Below are 7,243 nucleotides of genomic sequence, written 5' to 3'. Positions count from 1 at the left end.
GCGGGGTCAGCTGTGGAGGGCGTCGCGCCTGGGTCTCCCGGAGCTGCCCGGCTGGCGCCCAGGCCGCCGGCCAGGAGTGCGGGGTCCTCGTCCGTCAGCGCCGCCGTAGAGCTCCCGGAGTGGCCGCGAGTTGGGTGAGTCTCGGGAGTCCGGCGGATGTGAGGGGCGCTGGCCCCCACCTGTCGCGGGCGGCTCTCCACCTGTCGCGTCTCGTGTCCCCCAACTCGCGTGCGCCCCGGGGTGCTGCGTTCTGCCGGGGCTCCCCCCTCCCACCCCGCCCTGGGCGCCGGCCCCCCGGGGCGGCCTTTGCTGTCTTGCGTCCAGGCGGACCACCGCGCTGGGGAGTTTTCTGGGCTGGCTGGGGGGCGTCCCGCCCTCAGGTGTTTCTTCCTCACTGACTTTCTTCCTCGCTCGCTGCTGGAATGGCCGCGGCCGCTTGGGGCCACCCGCCTTGGGGTGGGCGCGTCTCTTCCCTGAGCCTCGGTTTCCGCGCCAGTGAAGTGGGTCTAAGCCGGCGCCGCGGGGGTCGGATGCGCAGGCCTTAGCGCTGCCGTGGCGAGCGCTCGGTGTCTCCTGCGGTTCTTATCGTTGCTCGTCCTGAGTTTAGAATTGGCCCATCGAAGGTGGGGGGCCCGCAGGACGCATCCCACCTGCGGCGAACATTCACCGTTAGGGCTGGTCCTGTGAGGAGTCAGTAAGAGCCCCTCGGTGCACTTTGAAGGAAAGTAGACTTTCAGATAAATCCCTTAGAGATCACTCGCTTTTTATTTCATAGAAGGTGCTTTTTGAAGAATCCGAGGTAAATCCAGTTCTGTAAATCATCGTTTAATGTTTTGAAGGCATCCAAGAAGGTTGCACTGGCAAAGGAATTATGTTGTGACACCCCAGTGCACTCAGCGGGAGGTTAGGGACTTTTGGGTTAAAGACCAACCGTGTAGACAAAAGTGGTACCAGTAGGCAGTGCAGCCTAGGTGTGCAGCCGGCTGTACCTTCAAACTGTCATTACAGCTTGTCTTTGCACAGCTATGAAATCGCCGAGGACACATGACTCAGAATGTTTACGGTCCAGGGACACATGACTCTGTCTCTCTTGCTCTGCAGACAGGCGAATGCACTTGTTCTTTTGATTTCAGATGAACCTCATTTCCACCTTTTTCCCCCCCTACTTGAGTTACGAACTAGTTCGCAAATCTCTAACCTTATATTAACGTAAGGCAGACATTTACTGGACAATTACTTGTAGGCCTTGACAATTATACCCCCTCACTAGCCTATGCATTCTTTGAGGTGTGTAGATTAATTTTTCTCCCTGAAATTCATGTGAATTGGCAGGGTGCTCAGCACCTAGTAAGTGCTGATACATTCTTGTTTAGGGAAAGCGTCCTTGAGAAACAAAGTGTTAGAAATTAGAATCCTGTGGTCTTTCTCCGCAGGCAACCAAGGCCTTGCTCTGGGCTACAGCGATAGTGTCTATTGCAGAGCACTAGTCAAAGTCTGTTTAGACTTGGCTGAATGTGGTCCATCGTTTGAAAAAGGTGAAGAAACACTAATTCAACTAATACCAGTGCTTTTTGAAATGTAGACTTTAAAAATGCCTTCGAAAGCATTAAATATTAATTTACAGTTTTTCCTGGAGATTCTTTAGACTCTGAACAAGAGACTTTCTGGACTTGTTTTATCCTTGTTTAAAAATAACATTAGAAATTGCAACTGTGGCATACATTTCTTTCTAGTGCAGCCGCACAATAGCAAAATCTTTCTAAAGTAACCCAAGTGGCATTTAAATAGAGGGTTCCCCCTTTGTGATTATAGATTTGCTGAAGTGTGTTGTTAGAATGCTTACTCCCTTTTCTTGAGTGTGAATGTATTGCTTACTCTTGGCTTATTTCTTTTCTAAAATTCTGCCACCTGGTGGTTGAAATCTGTATCTTAGCATACTCATTGGAAACATTTTTACCTCAGAGTCTAGGTAGAGTAACGTGAGAGTGAATAAAATAATACTGTAATTTTTATACTATTAGTGAAAGTACTCTGCTGCTTCTACACTTCCAGCCTATCCCCCCAAAAAGGTTAAACTTGTTTTTCAGGGACCTGTTAGCCAGTTATCAAAACATCAAATAGTCACAAGCTGAATGTTTTTAAGTTTCATCAAACTGTTAGCAGCTTGGGCATACTTCAAGAAGTGAGTTGCGTTGACACTGGGAGAGAAGTGTTGTAATTGTGGCAAATTAATCCTTCTGTGTTTTCTAAAAGCCATTGTAAAGGTGGGACTAAGGTTTTGTGTTAAACAAAATAATAGTTTGAATGGAATTTAGCATCTCTTTCCTACTGCAATCTGTGACATCATCATCTGTGAAGTTATCACACATGAATGTTCGTCCACATTTGTTTCAGTGTGGAACTTGATGTTCATAGTTAACTTGGCACTACCCTTTTGAAATTGTTTTCTGGTGGTTTTTTTTTTTTTTTTTTTGTGGTACTGTTTATCCTTTAAGTATGAATTTTATTTCTGGGAGCAACTTGAAATCACTTAATTGTGATCTTAGATTTTGAGAAGAAACTAAATGAAAGCAAGACTATTCTCTGACATCCTTAATTGATGTAGCCCATCTCTTTGGGGCACACAGGGACCTAAAAGTAAGCTTTACACAGCAGCCTGTTTCACTGTTTGCTGTTTCATTTTTTGGTTTCTACTTCTGCCTTCAGAAACACCTCAGTAAATTCAGTTCTACCTTTCCCATCATGTCACAGAGCATTTAAAATATACAGATAATTCATTCCATATGTTAAATTTGTTCACCATTACATGTTATTTTAAAGTTTGTGACATCATGAAAATATAGAGGTCAGAACTAATGTATAATTTCTTTTTTGGATAGTTAAAAATACCTTAATTTTTAAAAAAGATTTATTTATGCATATAAGAGCTGGGGTGCAGAACAGAAGTACAGGGGGTGAGAGGATTCACCAGAGGGAGAGAGTGGGGAGCAGAGCAGGTGGATCTGTTGAAATACACTGCTGAGGGGAGCAGTGGGCAAGAGAGCAGAAGTCTGCTGTGCCATGTGGGTCATCTCCCTGTCCGGGAATGGAACTGGTACTGCAGTGGCTGTGGATTGCTTCATAGTGCTACAACTTAATCCCTTGCACCACTAGGGAGGCCCCCAAAATTCCTTAATTTTTTATTCTTGGTAACCACTACCAAAAATTACAGGGCATTATATCTGATGCAATGAAAAGAAAAAGACAAAGCTACAGCAGATAAAAGATCAGACCTCAGCAACATACATTGAATTGACACTAAATCATGTCAATCACAGCTGTACTTTTTCCAAACTGTAACTGTGATAGTGCTGAACAAGGGGGGTTTACTGCTGCAACTTTTCTGACTATAGATCATTGTTCTGTGGCAGATTTTTACAGTTCCTCTAATGGATTTGGGATGACTGTCTCAAAGTTACCTGGAGCTTTCCTGATGCTTCTTGCTCTCTCCTAAGAACTGTAGACGTTTTCTGCTGAATTTTTAGAACCTTCTGCTACTATAGCCACCACTTCCACCACCAGATCCATAACAGTTACAACAGGGACTGCCTAAGCTCCTTCCACCAAAACTGTCCCCATTTTGGGTGCATAATTTGATTGTTATTATTCACTAAAATATCTGAAATCATTATGGTTACGACCACCACCACCATATTTACCGGTGTCAAAATTTCCTTCTTGATTGTAACTTCATACCCTCCACCACTACTACCGTCACTACCACCATATCCATTACCTTGGTTTCCATATCCTCATCCACCTCTACCATAGTCTCCTCTACTACTATAACCAGGACTGCCACCATAGTTGCCGCTATCACTTCCAAATCCATTATATCCGTCACCTCCTCCATAACTATTTTTGCTGCCACCACCTTCCCCACCATAGCCTCTTCTACCAGTTTCCATTACCAAAACACCCTCTGTCACTTCCAGAGTTCTCTCCGTTACCCATAAAGTTAACGGATCTACCTCCACAACCTCTTTGTGATCCAGTAGACTGCTTTTCTTGTTTAGAAAAGGGCTTTTTCACTTCACAGTTATGCCCATTAATAGTGTGGTATTTCTGAACAACAATTTTATCAACTGTCTTGATCATCAAAAGTTACAAAGGTGGGCCTCCCCGGTGGCACAGCAGTTGAGCGCTGGGTTGTGAAGCTGCCCGCATCCCCTGCTGCTCCCTGGCCACCTCTCCTGCTGCCCGCTGCTCCCCTCAGCGGTGTACTTCGGTCCTTCTTCCTTCTCTGCTGCCCGCTCTGGCTCTGGTGAATTCTCTCACCCTCTGCGCTTCTGACTACCCAGTGCATGTATAAATAAATAAATTTAAAAAAAAAAGTTACAAAGGCAGGGCCTTCCTGGTAGTGCAGGGGGTTAAGTCCCAGCACTTTGAAGCTGTCAGTAGCCACTGCAGCACAAATTCAATCCCTGGCCAGGGACCTAACCTACATGGCGCAGCAGACCTCTCCTGTCTCGCCCACTGCTCCCCTCAGCAGTGTATTTCAGTAGATCCACCTGTTCTACTCCCTACTCTGTCACTGGTGAATCCTCTCACCACCACCTTCTCCCCTCCTCCCGCCCCCCCACCTCTGGCCTACATCCTATCTCTTGTATGCATAAATAAATGAAACAAATCTTTAAAAAAGAAGTTACAAAGGCAAATGATCTTTTTACTCAGCCAGTCTTCCATGTTTGTGGTTTCAATCTTGCCATACTTTCCAAAGTAGTCTCTCAAATTACATTCTTTAATACCGACAAAAATTTTCTTCACTTTTAAATGGACACTGGACTTTACAGAATTCTCTCTAGAAACAGCTCTCTTTGGCACCACTACACATCCATCAACCTTAAGCACACACTGCTACATCCATTTTGTGACAGTAAGTCACAAAACCAAATACCCTGGGATGTTTTGTTTGGGTGCCTCTCAGCACATGGCAAGTAAGTGTGCCCCATTTCTCAGAATGTTCTTTTAAATTGTGTGGGTTTCAGAGTTCAGACTACCAGTAGTTTTCTTAGCTGTTCTGGTTTCCTTTGGACCATGGCCCTCCTTTTTGAGCAAAAAAAACCTAATATATTTTATGGAAGAAGAGACTTAGGTCTCAGATTTAAGTAATCAAAGTAAATATTTGCCACAAGTTTTGTCTTCAGACCCACATCTTCTCCCTTCAACTCCATTGCTTATCTTACTTAACCAGGCTATTGCTCTGTCTCCTCTGTTGTGGGCTTCCCAGTTTTATTAATGTCTTCTTGTTTAAACCTAGTGTCGAAAACACCTCCATTCTGAGTACTTCTTTCAGGGACCGTCACATTGTCAGTATTCTGGATGTGGCCAATGAGGACCAACAGTGCTATTCTTTTTCTTGGTGTTATCTACCCTGTTTCTAATATAGGATAATATTACATTGATGTTTTAGGAACATAGGCTTAGAATTAGTGCCTGTTGAGCTGGTAGCCAACCGGACACTCTTTGGGAAATAGATTCTATCAGAATTTATTTCTTCCACAAATTGCTGGGAAGGCATGTCTTTTCTCTTTTGAATATGGGAAAAATCTGTCATGGTAAGACATTATTTGGGTAGTTACTCTGTGATTTACTATGTCACTTGGGGCTTAGTTCTGCTATGAATATGTGAGTAATGCATATTTTCACCTACATAAAGGCAATTTCTTATGGTTCAGTTGAATTTTAAAAGTACTTCTATGGTGTGGGAGAGATTATAAGACTTGTATCTGAGTTCAAATTATTTCCTCCTCTAATACTGTGGATAAATTCTTATGACTCTGAAGAAATTTTAAGTATATGACCATGGGATATATATTTAACTTTTCTTCAGTTCATAAAAATATCATTTTGAGTTATAATAGTGTTATTAGGATAGGTTTTTAAAGGTGACTGCTGGAAAATACCAGCATTCATTCAAACACGTTCTGACAACAGTATCAACATTTTAGTGTTATGCTTTCAGAGTCATGCTTTGTATATTATACCCAAGATTATAATTGTGCATCTACATGTCCACCAACGGTTTGGCAAAGCCAGGTGACAGAGTGTACATGGAAAGAACAGAGGGAAAAAGAAGAGAGTATCTAAAAAGGTACATGAAAAACAGGGTAAATGTAAAGCAAGGGATTTGACACATTAGAGATGTGTTTAGAACTTTAGGTTTAGTAGCTTCTTACCAGAAGAACAGGAGAAAGAAATTATATAAAGCCACGTTGTTCTTTGACTTAGTCATCCAGGATAAGGAAGAAGGGGAGAGGTCTTGGTGGTATACTGAGGTAATTTTAACACATTTATTGCCAAGAAGTCATCTCAGAATACTATAAGCTTGTTCCTGAACCATACGGGTGCAAATCTGAGGCCTGATTCATAGAAATGTAAAAATATTTTGTCAAATGCATGTACAAAATGAAATGTTTAAGACATTTTCTAGGTAACTCAACCTGTGTACATCTTCCTTTAGGAAAAAAGTGAGGCAGAGACCAAATAACTACTATACATAAATGTAGGTGCCTAATATTGGTATGCTATTAAATTGGTGAACTAAATTATTGCATGAAACCTTATTTTTCCAAGGCAAAATTTTTGTGTTACTAAAAAGACTTCGTAGTTAGTGGCATGCAAAAAACTTGAACTTGACTGATTATTCATTTTCTTTTTTGAATATTCAAATACTTACCTGGGCATAATGACCTGTTCTGTTGTGGTATGTTTTTTTTTTTTTTTTGCGTGTGTTTTTAGTAGTTACTGAATAGAATAGTGTGATAAGCTGATATTTTTCTAAATTAAAACCTGAAATAGTATAATTCTCCAGAATTATTTGTTTAGATTTTCTTTAGGATTTTATTTGTTGGGAGAGGGAGGTTGATCAGCAATTTAATTTTCTTGGAACTTCTTTTTTTTTAAATTTTTTTTTTAAAGATTTATTTATTTATGCATACAAGAGCTAGGGTACAGGCCAGAGATGTGGGGGGTGAGAGGATTCACCAGAGACAGAGTGGGGAGCAGAACAGGCAGACTGAGTGAAATACACTGCTGAGGGGAGCAGCAGGCGTGACAGGAGAGGTCTGCTGCACCATGTGGGTTTCTCCCTGGCCGGCCGGGGATGGAACTCATACTACAGAGGCTGTGGATTGCTTCATAGTGCGGTGCTTAACCCCTTGTGCCACCAGGGAGGCCCTTCTGGGAACTTTTTAAAAACCTT

At 42.6% G+C, this 7,243-nt stretch overlaps 1 protein-coding gene across 1 annotated transcript in view; it reads left to right on the top strand.

Moving 5' to 3' along the window:
- The first annotated feature begins 26 nt into the window (after positions 1-26).
- CMC2 (C-X9-C motif containing 2) overlaps positions 27-7,243 on the top strand; it is a 46,171-nt gene continuing 38,954 nt past the window's right edge. Inside the window, exon 1 of the mRNA XM_037516206.2 lies at positions 27-134. The gene's annotated coding sequence lies outside the window, so the exon portion shown is untranslated. The remainder of the gene's footprint in view (positions 135-7,243) is intronic.

The sequence above is a fragment of the Talpa occidentalis genome, unplaced genomic scaffold (assembly GCF_014898055.3).
Source record: "Talpa occidentalis isolate TD23 unplaced genomic scaffold, MPIMG_talOcc4v2.1 talOcc4.17, whole genome shotgun sequence".
Taxonomy (NCBI): Eukaryota; Metazoa; Chordata; class Mammalia; order Eulipotyphla; family Talpidae; genus Talpa; species Talpa occidentalis.
This window is presented reverse-complemented; position numbering and strand designations above follow the sequence as displayed.